The 23,702-nt window shown below is 46.0% G+C and overlaps 1 long non-coding RNA gene and 1 other non-coding gene across 3 annotated transcripts; one reads left to right on the forward strand and one right to left on the reverse strand.

Moving 5' to 3' along the window:
- The first annotated feature begins 6,103 nt into the window (after positions 1-6,103).
- On the forward strand, positions 6,104-11,629 carry LOC123741730 (uncharacterized). 2 transcript variants are annotated; one of them, XR_006769251.1, is made up of 7 exons: positions 6,104-6,991; positions 7,210-7,237; positions 9,437-9,518; positions 9,688-10,040; positions 10,505-10,660; positions 11,038-11,076; positions 11,613-11,629. It is a non-coding gene; the product is annotated as an uncharacterized lncRNA (long non-coding RNA). The 2 variants fall into 2 exon arrangements; XR_006769250.1 differs by lacking the exons at positions 6,104-6,991; positions 7,210-7,237; positions 9,437-9,518; positions 9,688-10,040 and having other exon boundaries at positions 10,183-10,660.
- On the reverse strand, positions 11,466-11,541 carry trnat-ugu (transfer RNA threonine (anticodon UGU)). Its single transcript has one exon. It is a non-coding gene; the product is annotated as a tRNA-Thr (tRNA).
- Positions 11,630-23,702: the final 12,073 nt, after the last annotated feature.

Raw genomic sequence — 23,702 nt, forward strand, 5'->3', positions numbered from 1 at the left:
TGAAGCTCCGCCCCTGCGCTTTCTTTTCTAGGAAGCTAAGCCCGGCGGAGCGCAACTACGATGTGGGGGACAGGGAGTTGTTAGCCGTGGTCAAGGCTTTGACAGTGTGGAGACATTGGCTTGAGGGGGCACGTCACCCTTTTCTCATCTGGACCGACCACCGTAACCTGGAGTACATCCGGGCAGCGAGGAGACTTAATCCTCGTCAAGCCAGGTGGGCTATGTTCTTTACTAGGTTCCAGTTCACCCTTTCATACATTCCGGGTTCTCGGAACCGGAAGGCCGACGCACTGTCACGTCTCTATGACACCGAGGAGAGGACCATTGATCCCGCTCCCATACTCCCTGCGTCCAGTCTAGTGGCGCCGGTGGTATGGGAGGTCGATGCGGACATTGAGCGGGCGGTTCAGTCAGAACCCACTCCGCCCCAATGTCCCGCGGGTCTGAATTTCGTTCCGCTTGGTGTTCGCGATCGCCTGATCCGATGGGCCCACACTTTACCCTCCTCGGGTCACCCCTGGGTGGAACGGACAGTGCGAGGCCTGAAAGGGAAGTACTGGTGGCCCACCTTGGCTGAGGATATAAGACACTATGTCTCTTCCTGTTCGGTGTGTGCCCAGTGCAAGGCTCCTAGGCACCTGCCTCGAGGGAAATTACAGCCCCTCCCCATTCCACAGCGACCTTGGTCTCACCTCTCGGTGGATTTCCTAACGGATCTCCCGCCATCTCAGGGGAACGCGACGATCCTGGTTGTTGTGGATTGGTTCTCGAAGTCCTGCCGTCTGCTCCCGTTGCCCGGTCTTCCTACGGCCCTACAGACCGCGGAGGCCCTATTCACCCATGTCTTCCGGCACTACGGGGTGCCCGAGGACATCGTATCTGATCGGGGTCCCCAGTTCACTTCCAGAGTGTGGAAGTCGTTTATGGAGAGGCTGGGGGTCTCAGTCAGCCTGACCTCGGGTTTCCACCCCGAAAGTAATGGGCAGGTAGAACGCACCAACCAGGATGTGGGCAGGTTTCTGCGGTCGTACTGCCAGGACCGGCCAGGGTAGTGGGCGAGGTTCGTGCCATGGGCCGAAATGGCCCAGAACTCTCAACGCCACTCCTCGACTAACCTGTCACCTTTTCAAATCGTATTAGGTTATCAGCCGGTCCTGGTGCCCTGGCAGCAGAGCCAGACGGAAGCTCCTGCGGTGGAGGAATGGGTACAGCGCTCTCAGGAGACCTGGAGTGCTGTCCAGGAGTGCCTGAAGCGGGCTATCAGGCGACAGAAGGAGAACGCTGACCGCCGCCGCAGTGAGGCCCCCGTGTATCATCCGGGGGATAGAGTCTGGCTCTCGACCCGGAACCTGCCCCTCCGCCTGCCCTGCCGGAAGCTGGGTCCGCGATTTGTGGGGCCGTTCAAAGTCCTGAGGAGAATAAACGAGGTGTGTTATAGGTTACAACTCCCTTCATATTACCATATTAACCCCTCGTTTCATGTGTCTCTCCTCAGGCCGGTGGTAGCTGGTCCACTGCAGGACGCTGAGGTGCGGGAGGTCCCTCCTCCCCCCCTGGACATCGGGGGGGCCCCGGCGTACACATTCCGGGCCATCCTGGACTCCCGGCGTCGGGTAGGGGGCCTGCAGTACCTCGTGGACTGGGAGGGGTACGGTCCCGGAGGAGAGGTGCTGGGTTCCGGTGAGGGACATTTTGGATCCCACTATGCTCCAGGAGTTCCATCGTCTCCGTCCGGACCGGCCGGTGCCTCGCCCTCCGGGTCGACCCCGAGGCCGGCGTCGGCGGGGGGATACTGTCACAGTATCCACAGAAAATGGTGCCCCTCCTCGGCCGGGTGGCGCTCGGCGGTCGTCGTCACCGGTCTACTAGCTGCCACCGATCTATGTTTCTGTGTTCATTGTGTTTTGTCTGTCTAAGTCCGCACCTGTTTTCGTTTCTGTCATTAGTGGGGGGGGGATTTAGTTTGTTCCAGTGGGTGTTGTGTGTTGTGCGGGATTATTTTTGATTGTCAGCGGGCAGTGTGGTTGTACTTTGTATGTTGCTCCAGCATTTTATTATTTGGAGTATCGATTTAAGCCGGGCTGCGCCCCGTGCGTATTTTCGCCTCTTCATCTGGATTACCTGTTTCCCTTTTGGGGTTTTCTGCGATCTCTGTGTTGTTGATACAATTAGTGTGTTGAGTGCCATTTAACTTCGGCCTACTGAACTATCACATGCTGCATTTGACTCTGCTCCTTCCTCCTGCCCTACATACCCGTGACACTAGGTATAATTTCACAAGCCCTGAATTCACTAGATTATTGCTGACTGTTTTAAATGCAGTTTATTCGACCTTCAATTGGACAAAAAAGCTTATTTAGAGAAAACATTTAAAAAAAATTGAGATCTGTTTATCGTGAATCACCCATAAATTTGAAAAAATTGAGATATGAGTTTTAGGCCACATCGCACAGCCCTACTTCTAGCTACTAACATTGGTTCAAAACTAGTGTACGCACACATCCAACAAATGTCCACTCGGGCAGGGTACAAAAATGTGGCATGGCAAAAGAAGAATACCCGCACACTATCGAGCACACATTGTGAGTGCTCGAACAATGGGGCCCAAAATGGTAATCAAGCTGACAGACCCTTTGGGGTTAAACTATGTGGGCGCTCATTCAATCAGTGTCCAGACTCCAGTCAATCACATTGGATAATGTGCATAGTGTACTGTTTTTCCACCTGACCTACATAGACTGACTTGTAGTACAGCAGGGCCTTGATGGGGGAGCCACCTCTGTCTGTCAGGCTGGATCTGGCTGACCCTCCCTGGCTCTAGTAGTGTATACCTACACATGTAGAAGAAGGGTGTGGTGGGAACTGATCTCACATGGCACAGGATCACATGTTTTCACAATCGCATCACTTCTATGTATTAATCAATTTACTGGTGTAGTGGCGTATCTGTGCCCACGCATGAAGTGTGGAGAATGTGGTGTGCATGTGTGTGTTCACTGTAACCTCTGACCTCCGGAGCAGACAGCTGCATGCAGTGTTCACACTCTGCCTTCCTGCTATTCCACATTGTCTCAGGCTAGGTTCAAGTTCAGTTCAGACAAACGAACGGTGTCATGGTATGCACATTGAAATGGATACACCTGGATTATTTGGTTAGGTTGGCTTCGGTGCCGTCTCGTCTGGAAGTTGAGTACTTGGTCCAAGCTAGCCAATATTTAATATGAAATATATTTCCATGAATACACCTGGATTAGGTCTGGATATTATTGATTGCATGTATTGTTTTCTATGTTAGTAGGCTTTAGGATGATGTTTACTTAGGCTGCTGTTTACCTAATGACATCACAATCTGGAAATGTAGCCAAAGAGATTTGTCTCTTGGCTCCGTGAATGTAGAAGATGGCCAACAATGTATCGTTGTTTGGCTTTCACCTTTAACTTTTTTGTACTGAACAAGGTGATGGGTTCTGATTTCTTAACTTTTGAAATCATGAAATATACTTATTAATTTCACTGAGGGAGAGAGGGTAATGTATAACGTTTACATTATATCCGGATATGTTATTGTTAGCCATCAGGGATCCTATGGGAGGAGAAGAGACACAGTCTGGTACAAGTCACCACGACAGCCATGAGTTGGGGCGGAGTGAGGAATTTGGGCAGAGGTCAGGTAAGATTAAGTGAGGAAGAACATATATCACTAATCTTCTGGATAGCAACAGAGGTGTATTGGCTGTTCAGATGTGTAATGAGGGGCTCAACATATGAGAAAGGGTTAAATATCAGTGCATGTGTGAATATGTTCTTTGTCTTATGCAGCTGTATGACCCAGTGGGTGAATAAACTTGGTTTGAGCTTGATTAAGGCTCCGTGAGTTTTTTACTCTGTTTATTTTGAACCTAACAAAGGTCAGTCACGGGAGGTTAGAAGACATGACCATGCATGAATATATATACTTAAAGGAGTAGTTCACTATTTTACAACTTTGTTAGATGATTCCTCACCCTGAAAGTAGTCTGGGCCAAGTCAAAAACATTAATCTGAGGAACCATCTAACGTCAAGTTGTAAAATGGTGAACTAGTCCTTACCATATATGATCATACCTACTCTACACAACCATAATGACACATTTTGTTGTGAAGTTCCACACACATGGTGTAGTAGAATATATGCCGCGATGTAGCATTATGGTATTTAAATTCAGCCGTTGGCCTCTGCTTACATTGCTTTTGCCATAGCCTTTTCTGGTGATGCCCAGTTAAACTCACCATGGCCTTGAGATAATCCTTAGTGGGTTTTACTCAAGGACCCACTCCCAGCCACACAAAGGCCACTCTGTTATCAGAGCAGTACTGTGCTTCATAACAACCCACTGAACCATTGTGACTGTTTATCTCTGCCTGTTTATCTCTCAGCCTCAGAAATGGGAACTGTGACACGCATATTGGAACGACACTCCATAAAAAATTATCTAGAGGTGAAGATTTGTAAAAGCAGTCATTCAGCAGGGCCTGATAAACAGATGCAGAGCCATAATAAAGGAAACCTTGTTGAGTCACTGTGCCATTACTTCACAATGCTCACTCCTCTCACTTCGTTAACAAGCAGTGATATATTGACCAAGAATCATCCCTTTGTCTGGCTTTGTTCCTTCTAGTCATAGATGGCAGGTAGACCAATCTGTTGACTTCCCATTGGTTCTGCTGTACAGTTGTTGCTCAGTGGGAGTTTGTATGGGACTGTAGTCTATCTTAAATGTTGGCCAAAATGCCCTTTCGCTGAGTGGGGTATGTGGGTTAGCCTACGAGTTTTGGATCAGCATTTGTCTGGATTAGCCTACATCCACTGGCTGCTTTAATGCTTGGTCTATTGCTATCTATCTGAGACTGTCACACCCTGACCATAGAAAGCTTTTATTTTCTATGGTAGTGTAGGTCAGGGTGTGACTGGGGGGTTGTTCTAGTTTATATTTTCTATGTGGGGTTCTAGGTTTATTTTCTATGTTGGTGATTTGTATGATTCCCAATTAGAGGCAGCTGGTTATCGGTGTCTCTAATTGGGGATCATATTTAACCTGTTTAGGATAGGGGGCAGTATTTTCACGGCCGGATAAAAAACGTGCCCGATTTAATCTGGTTATTACTCCTGCCCAGAAACTAGAATATGCATATAATTATTTGATTTGGATAGAAAACACCCTAACGTTTCTAAAACTGTTTGAATGGTGTCTGTGAGTATAACAGAACTCATATGGCAGGCCAAAACCTGAGAAGATTACATACAGGAAGTGCCCTCTCTGACCATTTCTTGGCCTTCTAAAGCCTCTTTATCGAAAATAGAGGATCTCTGCTGTAACATGACATTTTCTAAGGCTCCCATAGGCTCTCAGAAGGCGCCAGAACGTGGAAAGAGATCTCTGCAGTCCCTGGGCGAAAAACAGTAGGGGTTTTGGAAAGTGGTCGTTCTGAGAACAATGACACGGGCGCACGCGTGCATGTGAAGACTCCATTTTCTATTTTCAGGGTTTGAACGAAAACAAGGTCTCCCGGTCGGAATATTATCGCTATTTTACAAGAAAAATCGCATAAAAATGTATTTTAAACAGCGTTTGACATGCTTCGAAGTACGGTAATGGAATATTTAGAATTTTTTTGTCACGATATGCGCCGGCATGCATGTATTGTATAACATAATGTCCTAGGAGTGTCATCTGATGCAGATCATCAAAGGTTAGTGCTGCATTTAGCTGTGGTTTTGTTTTTTGTGACATTATATGCTAGCTTGAAAAATGGGTGTGTGATTATTTCTGGCTGGGTACTCTCCTGACATAATCTAATGTTTTGCTTTCGTTGTAAAGCCTTTTTGAAATCGGACAATGTGGTTAGATAAAGGAGAGTCTTGTCTTTAAAATGGTGTAAAATAGTCATATGTTTGAAAAATTGAAGTTTTTGGATTTTTGAGGTGTTTGTAATTCACGCCACGCTCTATCATTGGATGTTGGCGAGGCGTTCCGCTAGCGGAACATCTAGATGTAAGAGGTTTTTAAGTAGCATTTTTTCCACCTGTGGGTTATGGGATATTGTTTATGTGTAGTTGCATTGTCGTTATGTTTCGTATATTCCTTTTGTGTGTTGCTTAGTTTCACTTTATATTAAAGATGTGGAACGCTACTCACGCTGCGCCTTGGTCTGATCATTATTACAACGGACGTGACAGACTGATAGGTAGGCAATCAGATTTGTTTGCAGAAATGGTTTTCCGGCATTTTCTCATGTCATCTTGGCAAATAGTGCCTAGCAACATTATGCTCAGTAAAAACACTGCCATACTGCATGTTAGTCAGTCACTCAGTTCCACTAAAACAGGAATGCACCACAAATCAAGATGGTAAAGCAAACGGTTTACAGCCTTCCACACCAGCCTTAAATCAATTTAGACCCATTCAATGAAATTGTAAAATCCGCCCCGGCCAGTGAATATGTTCGTTTTGATGAATGAAATGTGAAGTGGAAACAAACCATAAAGAAACTGTCATGTTTGTATTAGCACTTCTAGCATTGACACTCCATTAACTATCATTAGGCCAAACACTAGTCCCTATCATTGACCTAAACCCTTCTCTCAGAGAGCTACTGTGTATGCAGGCTATTACTCCAACCGTGTTGTGTTACTCACCCGAGTCCGTTAATCAAGGTCCTGGCCAACAGCTAACTAGTAGAATCAGGTGTGCTGGAAAACCTACAGGAGGTAGCTCTCCAGGAGGAGGTCTGCTTTACAGAACTCTAGTAGTGAGGTCATCTCCTCTGACTCGTTTGTGAAGTCCGAGTCATCACTTATTAACTGGGTGTTGTTTCTCTCCGTAGGCGGGACGGCCAAGGGTACTCTGTGCGGAGAACCGTCCGCTCCCTTAGACAGTGCCAGCAGCCGATCCTCTTCCCCAAAAACAATGAGACAGACGAGGTCACCACCTCCATCAATGTTCCTTTAGGGGTAAGGGTGAGGGCTCATTGACATATGTCAGCCATTGTTTTATTCATAGATGTAATGTGTGTTTTCCACTGGTAAGACGCTTGCCTTGGTTTCTACAAGTCTGCTGTCATGGATGGTTTTCAGTGATTCTCAGTCCTGTGTTTTTGAACTGACTTAATGTAGTAAAATGACTCAGCCAAAATAAAGTTAAATGCTGACTGTTATTCTCCATCTGGCAGGTTGAGGAGTGCCAGCAGGCAAACAATGGTAAGTATCTCTGGTTCCATTATGAGTGTCAGTATTTTAAATATATGGTATTTATGTACAGTACCAGTCAAAAGTTTGGACACCTACTCATTCAAGGGTTTTTCTTTGTTTTTACTGTTTTCTACATTGTAGAATAATAGTGAAGACATTAAAACTATCAAATAACAAATAAGGAATCATGTAGTAACCAAAAAGTGTTAAACAAATAAAAATTGATTTTAGATTCTTCAAAGTAGCTACCCTTTGCCTTGATGAAAGCTTTGCACACTCTTGACAAAGCATGCCGTTCTATGAGCGCAGCATTTATTTTTCAACTCGAATCAATGAGCCCAACCAGTCCTCCATGACAACAAAATCATAAACAACAGAGTAGGGCTGCCTAATAAATCCTTAGTTTTGGGGTCATGTTCAGGTAAAACAATTTGGCTACTCTATACTTCCCAGAGGTGGGACCAAGTCATTGTTTTACAAGTCCCAAGTCAAGACCGACAAGTCTCAAGTCCTAAAGTTTGAGTTTCGAGTCCTAAACAAGTCATAATGTGCTCTTCACCAAATGTAATACCATTTCATATTTTTAACAAGAGTAATAGTTAGTATATTACATTTACGCAAATCATGAATGCTTTTACAAATATATATGTTTATTACTTTCCATATAAACTATATATTTCCATGGAAATACATTGGTAGCCATGAAAGACCCACCCCCCTTAGCGATCGACTATCGAGGATCGCTATAGGGCACAATCGGGCGATATAGGCTTGAACACAATCGCCCAACCTTAACACACACACACCCCCTCTCTGTGTGTGGTTACAGTAGGCTAACGTATGTCAATGGTTTTAGGAACAGCAGTAACATCAGGCAGGATGTAGGCTACCAACTGCCTAGCCAGTTGTAGCTCAATCTTGGGTGCAATGATCACGTTCCCGCACTGACTGACTGTGTGGCGGCTCATTGATTTAACGTTACATTAGCCTACATGATACACTAGAAAAGTTATATATAGCTGTCGGCTATATTAGCCACGATTTACGGTTCTTTGTGCAGCTTCAAATGTCGAACAAAGTTGGAAATTGTTGCGCCTCCGTCTGTAATGTTTTGATGACTACAGTGTAGTCTTTATATCCGAAAATAATAATTTTGGTTATCATCTTTCCAAGGGCTCCATCTGATTTCACCCACCGGCATTCCTCTGTACTGCCACACGCAACTTTTTCTCAGCTGGCACAATTTGGCTGCTGTCCGATTCAAACTGTAATCCGTTAAATGAAGAGTTGATGCGCTGTACACTCTTTTTAATAGCATAATTTTTAATGATTGGGCTTGGAGGGTATCAAGTCAGTTCCAGTCAAAAGGCTCAAGTCCAAGTTAAGTCACAAGTCATTGGTGTTAAAGTCAAAGTCGAGTTGCAAGTCATCATATTTGTGACTCGAGTCTGACTTCCATATTTCCAAGTCCTATTCTTGAAGATCAAGGGGTATAACATTTATTGGAATGACTGGAATTCTGACAGATTTGGGGTTTTAATGTAAAGATATCATTTAATCGTATTATTATATGTAGTACAAAGCGATGGGTTAGAAGAATCTGCCCCTCATACCATTGCGGTCACCTAATCATCCCCAGCTTACAATTGGCTCATTCATTCCCCCTCCTCTCCCCTGTAACTATTCCCCAGGTTGTTGCTGTAAATGAGGATGTGTTCTCAGTCAACTTAACTTAAGAAATTAAACAGAAGCCTACATAGCCAACCCATAAAGTCAAATGTAACATCCATATATGGCCAGCTATGTAAATTTGAACATTGATGTGTCCTGCAATATGTCTTTCAATTGGTAACATACATTTGTGTCTTCTTCTAATGCCTCTTAAGGGGAAAGTAATCTAAAAGTAGCGGAATGTAATCAGATTACGTTACTGAGTTTGGGTAATCCAAAAGTTATGTTACAGATTACAATTATGGACAGGTAACTTGTAATGGATTACATTTAGAAAGTAACCTACCCAATCCTGGTCACTTAGTAAGCAAGAAGAGGATGTTCATTAAGTCAATGCTTGTATTAGTCAATGCATATTATTCAGGCTATCCACAGTCGCTCTCTGATTAATTTGGCTCAACCACTGATTGTTGTCAGGTGTGAACCCTTTCCTGTGGCGAGACCACTATTTCTCAGAACCCCTGTTTTTCTACTTAGGAGAAAGGCCCTAACATGGCATTGGTCTTCAGCTTGTCCACTCTCATGTTTGTCCTCATCACAGGGACGGAGACATTCAAAAGTAAGGCATTCTGCAAACACAATTTGTAATACTTTTGCCAACACCACAACTTCCAAAATGCTCACATCGAATGGTCTAGGAGTTTTGTTTTACCCAAACTACACTTGTCAGATGTAACATTTTCTGTACTACAGTCCGGTTTAAATTTGTTTTTCTATTGCTTAAACAGGTCTAAATCAGCGCCCAGAGTTGAAGCAGGTAATCCAGGTGGAATCTGGGAAGGATACAGTCCTAGACTGCTCTGTGAAGTTCAGTGAGAAATCCCTGGTAATGTAAACATAGAGCAGGTCGTGTTGTGGAAGCTGGACCAGAATGGTCTTCGCAAAGGTGAACCTGTGTTCAAATACAACATCTACAATCAACAATCCTCCAATCCCAGGATGCTGCTGAGCCCATAATATTAGCTTCCATGCCACCTGCTAATGAGAAAAACAAAGTTGTGTCCCTGTTGGTCAAAGAAACTCAGCTTGAAGACGTGGGTCCGTATGAGTGTATGGTAAACACACATGCTGAAGTTCACAGGTGAGCTCATAGAACACATGGACAGCTCAAGGGGGCTGGGGCGGTCATTCCTTGTGAAAGGATGATTACAGTTAGACTGGCCTACTAGGGGAAAATCTTGCAAGTATTTACTGTATGCCTATGGCAAGGATTTTCTCAGTGCTTGTGTCTACTCATTGGAGTTAATGTATAGAGACAGCTGTGGCACCAGTGGGGCAGTCACACAGTGCATGGCATATCTCCTCACAGTGTAACAATATAGTATTCTCCTTTTTGCGTCATGATTTCCACTGTGCAGATGATCCATAAAGAATTCTTGCTTTTCTGACATTATCCTCTATTAGTATCCATATGTTATATAAATTGACTTAGCTACCTTTAAACCAAATACCCTACAAACATTACTTAATTGGTTGCATCCCTGATCGCATACCTGAATGTGACATGATTTTCATTTATAATGATTTTGATTTTGTGTGTTACAGTACCAGACCAGCACCAGGTTCCTGAGAATGCTGCGAATCAAGAGGAAATTCCAAAGAACAGTTACATGAGTGTGGCTGCTGTATTTGTGGTAGTAGGCTCTCTTGCCATTGGACTGCTGCTTCTCAAGCTGTTTCAAGCCAGAAGACTCAGACAACGTGAGCACCCAGGGTCATGTCCATTAGGGCACACTGTTGCAAAACACTTCAAGAAGTTATTCAGATAGTTCCTCCCCGTTTCAGACCACTTCTTTCCATTTCATGCCTAGTGAACACGACCCTGCTTTTCACAGTCTTCGCAGAAAGGAATGCGGCGGTCTGGGAAGATGCCATGATATTGCAATAGAATAAGTGGAATGGAGAACTAACTGCTCAGACAAGAGGACTGAACTTAGTTTTTGAATTGTTTTAGTTTCTCTATTGCTCTCCTCCTTCCCAGATAGGAATTCAGGATTTGTTATTGTATTGTCAGTGAGTGATAAATCACAAACCATGGTAGAGCACTGTAAAAGGTTGCTTCTGGTTTCTCTTTCCAGATGAACCCTTGATACAAGAGGCCTCTGTTGTGCCAGAAGGTATGTTTGAGTATGTTATTTGTCTACCTAATGGAAGAGGGATTCCTGTCCAAACTATCAAAGTGTATCAAATGTATAGTAAAATGCACTTTATAAAATGTGTACAGCTCCACCAACCACCAGGATGCCCAGCACAAGAACATTCCAGGCATTCCCGTGGTTGGCAGGCTACATCACATCTGGCCCTGATTGGGAGTCCCATAGGGCGATGCCCTATGGAGGTTTGGCTGGGGTAGGCTGTCATTGTAAATAAGAATTTGTTGTTAACTGACTTGCATTTTTTTTTTTTTTACATTTTTAGTCATTTAGCAGACGCTCTTATCCAGAGCGACTTACAGTAGTGAATGCATACATTTCATTTCCAAACATCTTTTTTTTCTTTCTGTGCTAGCCCCCCATGGGAATCGAACCCACAACCCTGGCGTTACAAACACAATGCTCTACCAACTGAGCTACAGGGAAGGCTAAGTTAAATAAAAAAAAATAAGTGTTGGTATTCCTGTTGTCCCCTATGGAACCAGAGCCTTAGGATACAGCAGTCCCAGCAGAGCACTACTCCAGCACCAGGACAGGACTGTTTCCGTAGCGACAGATGTTTTATCAGGAGTGTTATGGTCTCTCTTCCCTGTCGGTGTCATGTCTGCTCTGTCTCTCACGTCACATCGCTAACTGAATGTGAATGCTTTGCCTGGAGGAGGGAGCAATCTGGCTCAACACTATTCTGATCCCCCTCTGCAGGAGAAATGGAGTGCATGCATTGTCTTGCTACCAAGCTAATTGTTAACAGCATTGTCTGTAGTTGTTAATCACACCAGACTGTTCTTTCATAATTGTTTTATATATTGTAACTAAAACCTGAAATGAGTCTATCGAATGCACATATTTAGTGGACATTGATTTGACAGTGAAGACACTAGTGTGATACAGTAGCAGTGAGAGAGAATAAAGTAGACAGCATCGGTCAAAATCGTGATTTATGACCCTATGTCAGGATGACGCGTCCGTGCCCAAATAAGGGCATCCAGTCAGGACATCCTGGCGGGGAGGTGTCACGTGGTTAGGGCCATATAGTTGCATCCTGTTCTGTCACGTGTTAGAGTGTGTGTTATTTTATATCTATATTGCATCTATTCCTTTGAAGTTGTCATGATGATTGATGTGTAGGGACCTCGTTGAGCTGGGGGGGTTGTGTTTGAACATTTCAAAGAGGATGGCCCCACACCCCACCTATTTTATTGCTCTTAGGGTTGTTGTCTATAAAGTAGGAATGTCCGGGGGGATTGTGTTGGCGGCAGACGCCTTATAAATAAAACCCAGAACAACACATGCGGCCCCAGAACACTAAACAAGATTTTAAAAATAAAACTCTGAACATTAAACAGAAAAATATGTCTCCTAGGCCAATTGTCGGGGTACTATGCGCCTCTTGTCGCGAGCCCAATGATAAAAGCATCGAGGACCTATTGGGTGAGGCACCGGAATGTTTTAAAGGAGCTTTGGATACGAGTGATGGCCATATGACTTACATATTCCAACCTGAGGATTCAACTGTGAAGATTTTCACAGACAGCGGCCCCAGCCCCCTTTATCATGCAAAACCCGGGAGTTTTTCTCCTGTGCTGCGTATGAGAGAATGGCTTAAGATACGGCTAGCACTCTGTAAAATTGAACAGGCCCTGAGTGGTACAGCCGTGCCAGGCTATGCATTGGAAGAGCTTGTGGGTGGGCGCAATGATTAAGGATCTCTTCAATGGCTTATAGCCCCGACTCCAAAGTGACAATTTTAGCATGTGAACAATTTGATAGTACAAATGCGACGAAGTCTGTCAGTTCATATGTATTTTCCAAAGCCTGCAAGGATGTCAATGTTTTTATGCCTGTGTTTAGCTTTAAATGGATTGATTACCCTATATTCATAACCCTGATGAATAAGCTGGACAGTCTTTTCCAAAATCGTGAACAAATACGTCGCTGGCCGCTTCTATCCTTAAGACATACACAGAGTCTACATGCAAGACGTTTGATCTATCCATGGAGTGAAAACTTACGGAGCCTTGACGGAGCAAGTGTGGGATATCCTGCGAGCAAGACAGCCTGTTATGACGAGGGGGAATTGTTAACTGATGGGCGGGGTTAGGGACAATCCTATAACCGGGCCCTTTATCTGTAAGAAAGGAACAGTAAAAAAATGTTTTGTATTAATTATTAAAAGGTCTGTACTAAAGATTTAGAATTAAATAAAGGGTATTAATGCTACCCCTTAACGAACGGGAATCTGTCATTTCTCTCTCGCCCCGGTCTGTAGCGGAGAAATGCAATGTCTTATTTTATACAAATAGTCTTTCCTACAACAACATGTCTTTCCTACATTACATGTGCCAGGTAATGGTGGCTGACCTGCTGTACAAACATTGTTTATACATAAAAAACATTATTGCCTGTTTCAATATTGCGCAGTAAAAATGTTTAAGTAATTATTGCATGTTTAAAAAGGTCTGTACTAAATATTCTGAATTAAATAAATGGTTTTAAAGCTGTATCTCACCTTTAACGAAGGGGCTGTGCATTTTTGAGCCATCCACAAGCCTGTCCCGGAGACAAAAGGATTCCTGAAAGACGTGTGTGTGCGCGCAGGGGGTGTGTGTGTGTGTGCAGGAGTGTAGGTGTGTGTGTTTCAAAACAAATAGGGGGTGGGGATGTGTGTCTCTGCATGGGTGGCTTTTGAAACCAGAAAAAGTGTGTGTGAGTTTGTTTAGGATTGTGTGGGTCTCTTCAATTGGGCTTGGGCACTTTCAATTTTATTACCACACAAGCCTTTCAAATGCGTATTTATCTCACCCCCAAGGATGTGGTGGCTAAAAAGTCAAACAGCCCAGACAGAATATATCTTGTCTAGCCTCTACGGGCTAGGGGGCAGTATTGAGAATTTTGAAAAAAATATGTGCCCATTTTTAACTGCCTCCTACACCAACTCAGAAGCTAGGATATGCATATTATTAACAGATTTGGATAGAAAACACTCTGAATTTTCTAAAACTGTTTGAATGGTGTCTGTAAGTATAACAAAACTCATATGGCAGGCAAAAACCTGAGAAAAATACAACCAGGAAATGAGAATTTTGTGGCTGTACTATTTTCGAGTCATTGCTAATAGATCACACAGTGACAAAGGATTCATTTCGCACTTCCGACGGCTTCCACTAGATGTCAACGATCTTTATAAAGTTGTTTGAAGCGTCTATGATGAACAGAGACCGGATGACAAGGAAGAGAAGTTGACGTCGCTGGGATGTAGTCACTTCATTATTGCGCGCACCTGCGCGTTCATGTGAGTTCATGTGAGGCGAGACATTTTTCAAAACGTTTTTCAAGACACAGGAGAGGTCGGGTTGAAATATTACTGATGTTTCACGTTAAAAATGGCCCTAAAGATTGATGCTAAAAAACGTTTGACATGTTTGAACGAACGTAAATAGATTTTTTTTTTAACTTTTCGTCGTGACTTCCCCCCCGCCCTACTTTTGAGGAGCCTACTGAACGCTAACAACATGGAACAACTTGGAGTTATTTGGACATAAATTATGAACTTTGTCGAAAGAAACCACATTTGTTGTGGACCTGGGATTTCCTGGAAGTGCCTTCTGATGAAGATAATCAAAGGTAAGGGATTATTTACAATATTATTATTGATATTAGATGGTTACAAGATGGTGCTAACCTGTATATCCTAGCCTATTGTTCTTAGCTTAGCACCCCGTTTATTGCAAAGTGTGATTTCCCAGTAAAGTTATTTTGAAATCTGGCAATGCGGTAGCATTTACGAGATGTTAATCTATAATTCTTTGAATGACAATATTATAATTTACCAATGTTTTTGAATAGTAATTTTGTAAATTGTAACGCTGATTCACCGGAAGCATTTGAGGGAAAAAAAATTCTGAATTTCACCGCTACTGTAAAATGTTATTTTTGGATATAAATATGAACTTGATGGAACAAAAAATGCATGTATTGTATAACATAATGTCCTAGGAGTGTCATCTGATGAAGATTGTCAAAGGTTAGTGCATAATTTTAGCTGGTTTTCTGCTTTTGGTGACGCCTGTCTTTGAATTGACAAAACATTACACACAGCTATTTTCAATGTACTCTCCTAACATAACCTAACTTTATGCTTTCGCCGTAAAGCCTCTTTGAAATCGGACAATGTGGTTGGATTTAGGAGATGTTTATCTTTCAAATGGTGAAAAATAGTTGATTGTTTGAGAAATTGAAATTATTAGATTCTTGCAGTTTTGAATTTCCCGCCATGGTCTCTTGACAATAAATCCCGATACCGGGATCAGGTCCTCAACAGGCTAGACAACCTCCTACGGTTTAAAACATATGTTATTTCTAATCAGTGCATATACTAATGGTCCCCCACCCCGGGATATACATTTACAACGGACACCCCCAAGCGGTGCTATGAAGCATAAATGCAATACCGGCAGACAGAATATGTCGAGACACCCGCCTGTGGTTTTTGGGTCTCTAGACATTCGTGGGTACTTTATATGACCCTTTTTTGCATACAGGATGTCGCCCGAAAAAACGGCACCCCCGCTCTGTAAGCTCATTACAGAATATTTCTCATTAGAGACACGACTGCGGAGCGAGGCTAGGGAAACAGATACTAGCCATTCTGTACGACAGAGTAAAGCGCAACTCCAGACACCAGGCCAACAACCCCCGAAGAGTTATCACCCCCGGACAGCTAAATGATCAGCTGTGAAACCGTCATAATGGAGCTTTCTGAAGGTGAGTTAGTGAAAATAATATATTCGATTTGGAGAGGTATTTTCAGGGAATTGTAAGGATATTAAAATTTGATATCGATATTCTAAAACGGATGGACAACGATTTTTTTAGGTAATATGTGAAATGCACGTATTCGTATATTTTAAAAATGTATATGTAGTATAAATATATGTTAATATTAGTTTAACGTTTGTAGGGTCTCAATCCTTTACACAGATGCTGAGGGGAATAGATGATTTGGAACAGCCTTCCTTAGAGGGGGTTTCAGCGGAGCAAAATGCGTGCAACCAGTCCCCATCACACTATTGTCGACGTAAGTCCAATAATAAAATCCAGAAGAATGTTTATACATTAAAAACAAAAAGTGTGAACCCTATATTAAAAGCTATTTTTTTGTGTTTACAGCTGACAGACCACAAAAAAGGATCCCTGCTGCATTATGTACTCTGAACGATGACATAGATGCTAGATGCATAGGTGCGGGATTAATTGTATGTCGACGGGCAGTGTGTAGTGTACGCTGTTGTTGTTTTTTCAGCGCGGCACTTTGTATGATTATATTGCCGGGCTGCACCCCGTGCATATTCGTTCGTGGTTACCTGTTTTCCCTTTTGGGTGTTGTGCGCACCCTGTGCCTTTTTGACCACCGATTGTTTCGGTGTGAATAAAACTTCACCATTACTGGACCTCAGTCTCCTGCTCTTGACTCTGCCCCTTCCTCCTGCCCTTAAGGAAACGTGACAGAATCCCGCACCACTAAACGATGGAGTCAGCAGGTGCATAAGCACCGTCAGTGGCGGAGCAGGTGTCACAACACGCCAGCCTCCTCCACCGCCTGGGCTCGGCGATGGACCAGGTGCTAGCCCGATTGGAGAGCTGGGAGAGAGGTGCTTCCCCCACCAGACCAGCTCCGGTTCCTCAGCCGGCGCCCCTACCGACACCCCCGAAGCGAGCTCAAGCGGGATCCGGATTACGCCTCCGAGGGAATTTGATGGGACAGCCGCAGGGTGTAAGGGGTCCTTGCTCCAGATAGAACTGTACCTGGCGACCGTCCGCCCCTCTCCCTCCGACGAAGAAAAAGTGAGCGTCCTCGTCTCTTGTCTTACGGGTAGAGCCCTGGAATGGGCCAACGCTGTCTGGGATGGCCCAGACTCGGCTCGGGGCGACTACCCGGAGTTCACCCGTCGCTTCCGGGCGGTATTCGATCATCCCCCGGAGGGCAAGGCGGCGGGTGAGCGGTTGTTTCACTCGAGACAGGGGACGAGGAGCGCTCAGGACTTCGCCCTGGAGTTCCGGACTCTCGCCGTGGGATCGGGGTGGAATGAGCGGATCACTATCGATGCAGTCTCCGAGAGGATGTCCGCCGGGAGCTGGCTTGTAGGGACAACACCATCACCCTAGACCAGCTGGTGGATTTGTCCATCAGGCTGGACAACCTGCTGGCTGGCCGGGGACGTTTTAGTCGGGGCCTGTTCGTTCCAACTCCCAGCCCTCCTGCTCCACTGCCCATGGAGATAGGAGGAGCTGCTTCGAGGAGGACCGGAGGGGGGGCCTCTCCTGCACCCACTGTGGGCACAGAGGACACACTGCGGACCGGTGCTGCAGGGGTCCACCCGGGAGTTCGGATTGGCAGGCAGAGAACTACATCGACCCCCCAGGTGAGTCAGCACCAGCCACACCCAGAGCCCACTGTCGACCACATGTACACCTCAGTTTGTTTTCCCGATTTTTCCCCTCACTTCCAGTATAAGGCACTAGTCGATTCAGGTGCAGCTGGGAGTTTTATGGACCGTGGGGTCGCTAATAAGTTACGGATTCCCCTGGTACAGCTGGACCACCCCTTCCCTGTGCACGCCCTAGATAGTCGACCGCTAGGGTCCGGCCAAGTGGGGGAGGTTACTGTACCACTGGTTATGGCGACGTGGGGGGGTCATGTGGAACGGATCAGCCTATTCCTCATTGACTCCCCGGCGTTTCCGGTGGTACTGGGAATCCCCTGGCTAGCCACTCACAACCCTCCCACGAGGCAGGGGGCTCTTAAGGGGTGGTCGAGGGAGTGCTCAGGCAGGTGTATAGGAGTTTCCATCGGTGCGACCACGGTGGAGAGTCCAGACCAAGTCTCCACCGTGCACATTCCCTCTGAATATGCCGATTTGGCTATCGCCTTCAGGAAAACAAAGGCGACTCAATTACCCCCTCATCGACGAGGGGATTGTGCGATAAACCTCCAGGCTGACGCGGCCCTTCCTAAGAGTCACGTGTATCCTCTGTCTCAGGAGGAGACAGTGGCTATGGAGACATACGTCCCTGAGTCCTTGAGACAGGGATACATTCGGCCATCTAAGTCACCCGTCTCATCAAGCTTCATTTTTGTGAAGAAGAAGGAGGGAGGTCTGCGCCCGTGCATTGACTATAGAGGTCTAAATTCTATCACGGTGGGTTTCAGTTACCCTCTACCTCTCATTGCTACGGCAGTGGAGTCATTTCACGGGGCGCGCTTCTTCACCAAACTAGATCTCAGGAGCGCGTATATAACCTGGTGCGTATCCAAGATGGAGACAAGTGGAAAACCGCATTTAGTACCACATCTGGCCATTATGAGTACCTCGTCATGCCGTATGGGTTAAAAAATGCTCCCGCTGTCTTCCAATCCTTTGTGGACGAGGTTCTCAGAGACATGCTCGGACAGGGTGTGGTGGTGTACATCAATGACATCTTGATCTACTCCGCCACACGCGCCACGCATGTGGCTCTGGTGCGTAAAGTGCTTGGGCGGCTGCTGGAGCATAACCTATACGTCAAGGCTGAGAAATGTGAGTTCTCCAAACGAGCCGTCTCTTTTCTGGGATATCGCATTTCCACCACAGGGATGGTGATGGAATGTGACCGCGTTACGGCTGTGCGTAATTGGCCAACCCCTACCACGGTGAAGGAGGTTCAGCGGTTCTTGGGGTTCGCCAATTATTACCGGAGGTTTATCCGGGGTTTTGGTCAGGTGGCAGCTCCCATTACCTCACTGATGAAGGGGGGTCCGGTGCGACTGCGGTGGTCGGCAGAGGCGGACAGAGCCTTCCGTCGTCTGAAGGTTCTGTTTACCGACGCTCCGGTGCTGGCGCATCCGGACCCCTCTTTGCCATTCATAGTGGAGGTGGATGCGTCCGAGGCTGGGGTAGGAGCAGTGCTGTCGCAGCGTTCGGGCGCTCCTCCGAAGCTCCGGCCCTACACATTCTTTTCCAAGAAGCTGAGCCCGGCGGAGCGCAACTATGATGTGGGGGACAGGGAGTTGTTAGCCGTGGTCAAGGCTTTGACGGTGTGGAGACATTGGCTTGAGGGGGCACGTCACCCTTTTCTCATCTGGACCGACCACCGTATCCTGGAGTACATCCGGGTAGCGAGGAGACTTAATCCTCGTCAAGCCAGGTGGGCCATGTTCTTTACAAGGTTCCAATTTACTCTCTCATACATTCCGGGTTCCCGGAACTGGAAGGCCGACGCACTGTCGCGTCTCTACGACACCGAGGAGCGGACCATCGATCCCACTCCCATACTCCCTGCTTCCTGTCTGGTGGCACCGGTGGTATGGGAGGTCGATGCGGACATCGAGCGGGCGGTTCAGTCAGAACCCATTCCACCTCAATGTCCGTCGGGTCTGAAGTTCGTTCCGCTTGGTGTTCGCGATCGCCTGATCCGATGGGCCCACACTCTACCCTCCTCGGGTCATCCTGGGGCGGAACGGACAGTGCAGGGCCTGAAGGGAAAGTACTGGTGGCCCACCTTGGTTGAGGATGTAAGACACTGTCTCTTCCTGTTCGGTGTGCGCCCAGTGCAAGGCTCCTAGGCACCTGCCTCGAGGGAAACTACAGCCCCTCCCCGTTCCACAGCGACCTTGGTCTCACCTCTCGGTGGATTTCCTAACGGATCTCCCGCCATCTCAGGGGAACACTACGATCCTGGTTGTTGTGGATCGGTTCTCGAAGTCCTGCCGTCTGCTCCCTTTGCCCGGTCTTCCTACGGCCCTACAGACCGCGGAGGCCCTATTCACCTATGTCTTCCTGCACTACGGGGTGCCCGAGGACATCGTATCTGATTGGGGTCCCAAGTTCACTTCCAGAGTGTGGAGGTCGTTTATGGAGAGGCTGGGGTCTCGGTCAGCCTGACCTCGGCTTTTCACCCCGAGAGTAATGGGCAGGTAGAACGCATTAACCAGGATGTGGGCAGGTTTCTGCGGTCGTATTGCCAGGACCGGCCAGGGGAGTGGGCGAGGTTCGAGCCATAGGCCGAAATGGCCCAGAACTCTCAGCGCCACTCCTCTACTAACCTGTCACCTTTTCAGGTTGTATTAGGTTATCAGCCGGTCCTGGTGCCATGGCAGCAGAGCCAGACGGAGGCCCCTGCGGTGGAGGAATGGGTACAGAGCTCTAAGGAGACCTGGAGTGCTGTCCAGGAGTGTTTGAAGTGGGCGATAGGACGACATAAGGAGAGCGCTGACCGCCACCGCAGTGAGGCCCCCGTGTATAATCCAGGGGACGGAGTCTGGCTTTCGACCCGGAACCTGCCCCTTCGCCTGCCCTGCCGGAAGCTGGGTCCGCGATTTGTGGGGCCATTCAAAGTTCTGAGGAGAATAAACAAGGTGTGTTATAGGTTACAACTCCCTTCATATTACCGTATTAACCCCTCGTTTCATGTGTCTCTCCTCAGGCCGGTGGTAGCTGGTCCGCTGCAGGACGCTGAGGTGCGGGAGGTCCCTCCGCCCCCCCCTGGGGGGCCCCGGCGTACACAGTCCGGGCCATCCTGGACTCCCGACATTGGATAGGGGGCCTGCAGTACCTACCCTGGGAGGGGTACGGCCCAGAGGAGAGGTGCTGGGTTCGTCGGTGGTCGTCGTCGCCGGTCTACTAGCTGCCACCGATCTATGTTTCTGTGTTCTTTGGTATTTGTCTGTCTAGGTCCGCACCTGTTCCTTGTCTGTCATTAGTGGGGGGTATTTAGTTTGTTCCTTTGTTCTGTATTCGTGCGGGATTAATTGTATGTCGACAGGCAGTGTGTAGTGTACGCTGTTGTTGTTTTTTCAGCGTGGCACTTTGTATGATTATATTGCCGGGCTGCGCCCCATGCGTATTCATTCGTGGTTACCTGTTTTCCCTTTTGACCACCGATTGTTTCGGTGTGAATAAAACTTCACCATTACTGGACCTCAGTCTCCTGCTCTTGACTCTGCCCCTTCCTCCTGCCCTTAAGGAAACGTGACAGAGCTATGAGGACGCTACCAAAGCGCCATTTTCTTGTTTAATCAGGGATTTAAAAGCAAATACTCCAGAACACCTGAGGCTCCGAACCGGCCTGTTCCCGTGGGAGTGGCCGGCTGCGTACATTCCTAAAAAGTAACCGCTATGTCTCTGCATTTAAAAAGGAAACCTGCCCCTCTTGAGAAGCCTAGTTGGGGCTACAGCTAAAGAACGGAAGGCCATCTTGGGTCACTGTTCTTCAGATCTCATATTATCCCTATGTGAGATTGCTTTGAATCTTCTCAAAGGGCGCATTCCACTCACCCTGACCCAAATAAAAAAATTAAAGAGACAAAAGACCGCGATCAAACTCTTTGCCAATAAAAGGGCCAGTCTTCAAAAGAAAAGACATAGCCTACAACAGTCTGGGGGTTTTCTTCTGCCGTTGCTAACTATAGCTGTGCCCTTCATCACCAGCCTTATTGCTGCCAGACGTGGGGGTTGAACACAGAGTGTGATGGCAAATAATATGTACTTGGTGCCTCAACAAGAGTTGGACAGACTTAAAAAACAAATGCAGGGTCCTGAAAATATCAGCGGAAAATGATTTGGATACGGCCATGAAGGATATTTTGAACCGAAAAGGATTGAACCCCTATGATAAGGTCCAAAAATACACAAACCTCTTGCCAAGGTATTTGGCCTTGGTTAAACAAGGTGAGAGAGAGACCAACCATTTAACGCTTTCCCTACCGGAACCTTTAAAAGATGACTCGCCTAGAGAGAGCCAAGCCCCTGTAATGCCTGTACCTGCGATCTTACCGGCTGAAGATCAAATGCGTGTTGAAGATAATGTTATGCATGACATGTTGACACATGTTCCGCCACGTAACAGGACAAATGTTAGATACATTATGAACAAAATAAAAGACTCAAAGGGGACCGCTACTTAGAATGACCAAGGAGAGTTTATCCTTCAGGGCGCTGTTGTCAAGGGTTCACATATGCTTGACTTGCTTAAAAGTACCACGGCAGCCCACAAGGTTGCTGATGACCGAAGACCTCCAGGGTGGCGTCAGTTTCTTAAAGCCCTGGCAATCCTCAACATTCCCCTCTCGGGGATACCCAACTATAAGCTCCGTCAACAGATTCAAGCTTTAAAACAAAAACCTTCACCGAGCTACAGCACCCCTAAAGATGTCCCAACAACCCCTCCCCCCTTTGAAGGGGATGATGATGACTCATTTACCCCCATGAACGCCTCCGGACCTTTTCCTAATCCCGATCTCTCGGGGTGGTTAGACTTTTGAATTACTTTTGAATGACTATGATTAAATTCAATAAATTTAATTTGAAAAATTAAGCAATTTAACGTTTGTGGCATTCTTGAAACATTTGACGTGAGCATACGCCTTGATTACATGGTCTTAAAGGACACATATTTGAACACTTTTGATATTTTCTAACAAAACAAGCTACAACAGTATCATTACTTCTTAAATCATCATTATAAAGAGACATAACATCTTCAAAAGAAATTCAACGGACTCTTTGGCATAGGTAGAATACACAGTGTTGACCACATGTAGTGGAAAGGTTATCTTGCACTTGTTTGATGCTGTAGTAGATCTTTGATCTGTTTTTGGTCAAAAATTCTTTAATAGATTTGGGAAAATGTGAAAAACCGGGGGGAAAGCCGTAGGAATCAAAAGAAGTTGAGATTTTTCTTCCTCCTTCATCTTCTAAGGTCACAGCTAGCCAATGTTCACCAGGCATGTGTTTAGGATGGGTATTGACAATAAACATAGCCGGCCGCTCAGGCCATTTCTCAATAGGTAATTCATCACAAACCCACACTCCACAACATTTTTTCCAATCAAGCGGGTCATGAGCCCTTCCAACTCTTCGGTATTCATGTCTTTGATCAACGATCCCTAATAATAATCCACTAAGACTTGTCTTCAGGCATTCACTTCCAAGATTGAATCAGAGCATGCATAAACAATCATGCTAACTGTACAGGCTAAAGGTGTACGGAAACGCATTTCCAGCCTGAGATTACCTTGGGACACCACAGACAGATTTCCCGAGGTGTCATCATCAGGGGCTAAATTGAAAGCATACAATGTGTAACCCTGTGCAAAATAATTTCTGTCAATAGGTAAAGAGAGATCTTTTAGATGCCTCCCGGTAGCCAGGAATAGATTGTAAAATTCGCGCACAGATATGTTGTTATTATATTGCGGTTGGAAAGCCTTAGCAGGGACCTGACGCCCATCCTGACAGAGAGCTACATACTCTGCATTTAAGTGTTGAAAATGAAATGGGTTTTTATGTAAGCTGCCCGTATTAGAGGTGTGATCAATCAAACCTATAACCATGTAGTGGGGTAGAGGGCCTAGAAAAGGTTTTCTTGACTGCAGATTCTACTGCCCACAGGTATGCTAAAGGTTTTCATGGTAATTCTTTGGAGAGGGTAAAGGGCATTTCCTTTCATCAAAGCCTGTGAGTGACCCAGACAAACTGCCGGAGATACAAACACTTTTTTAATAAAAAGCATTGCCCCCAACACTTTTAAACTAAAGTCACCGTCTTGGGCAG

Source organism: Salmo salar, chromosome ssa03 (genome assembly GCF_905237065.1).
Source record: "Salmo salar chromosome ssa03, Ssal_v3.1, whole genome shotgun sequence".
NCBI lineage: Eukaryota > Metazoa > Chordata > Actinopteri > Salmoniformes > Salmonidae > Salmo > Salmo salar.